Genomic DNA, 1,452 nt, shown 5'->3' on the forward strand with positions numbered 1-1,452 from the left:
TCAAAACCGGTTCACAAACACTTGACATCTGGAGCCCGTAAGGGTTTCCAAACATCACGTATTGGGCTGTAAAACTAATCAGACTAACTGAAGACAGCCATTCAATGTTTTTCGATCCCATATTTCTTTCCTATTCTGCTCTAAACAAAATATATTTATTCCAGTCAATTAGCCTACGGAACATGTGCAACAAAATTGCATACCATTTCGATGTCGCAGGCAAAAGTAGGGCAAATCAAACTTTAAAGCTCCTTTATCTTCTTAAATGAAGTAGTCGATCAGTAAAATGGAGAAAAACGTGCGACTTTGTTCCTGCCGTGTTGTTTCGGCCGTTTTTCTTTAAACAGCGACGGCTCAAATCAATAAGGCAGTGTTACTCGATATTCACCTAGCTGATCGGGCTGACGCTCACGTGATCCTGAAAACGTGCTAAAAGCTAAAAGAATCTTGCTTTTACTCCCACGTACTTATAATGCACTACCGAAAACTACCGCTTATAAGCTCTGGACTTACACAAATTCGTAAGGGGTTTTAGATGGGCTTATAAACGGGGGGGGGGCTTATAACCGGAATGAAAAAAACGTTTCGAAACGAGCTAAAGCAGTGTTGAACGAAATAATTTTTTCATTTACTAAAGCTTAATTAAAATCCAGTAAATGAAAAACGTCAATTAAAAACTTCAACATTTGGAACAAAAATTAAAATTAACAACACAAACGAAATTAGAGGGGGGCTTATAATTGGATGCATTTTTTGGTTTACAGGTAGATGGGCCTATCACCGGGGGGCTTATAAAAGGCAGTTTACCCATACGCTAACGGGCGTAAAAAACCCGGCCAGGGAAGTTGATCCCGATATCAAAGCATCGATATTGAAACGATAACTATTGGTTGATGAGCTTGAAACTGGCACTCTTCCAGTGATTGCTTTGTGGCTTGCAAATTCATAGGCAATTTCTTAAGTTATTCACGCAATCATATGCCTTCTAACGCGCGTAAAACGTCTTTAAAATAAAAATTGGTTAATGCTGTACTGATAAACATTTGTTAAAAGATGTTTGATCACTGAGTACACAAATTTCGCTTGTTTGAATATTTATAAGCGATTTCCAGTTGCTGCAAGAGCTCTAGTTTCGATAGTTATATATTTTGATATTTTCCCTAGCCCTGATGATGTCTGTTAAAGAGCTTTAGTCATCCACTCTTTCTAACGAGTGAGATACTCATTTTGAAAATAAAGGGATAACTAACACAAATTTCTCGGTTTTTCTAGAAAAGTTCAATGGATTACATTGCAAAATGTATTCACGCGCTCTCACTCTTTTTATCGTGCGTGAAAATTCTCAAGAACTTTCCCCTTTTGATAGAGATACTAAAGCCTAGTTTGTTGAGGTTGGAAATGAGCCGCGAATATCGCGCTAAGTACGTAACCAAGGAAACAAGATACCACAAA

This window comes from Pavona decussata, unplaced genomic scaffold (genome assembly GCF_977016875.1).
Source record: "Pavona decussata unplaced genomic scaffold, jaPavDecu1.1 SCAFFOLD_98, whole genome shotgun sequence".
Classification (NCBI taxonomy): Eukaryota; Metazoa; Cnidaria; class Anthozoa; order Scleractinia; family Agariciidae; genus Pavona; species Pavona decussata.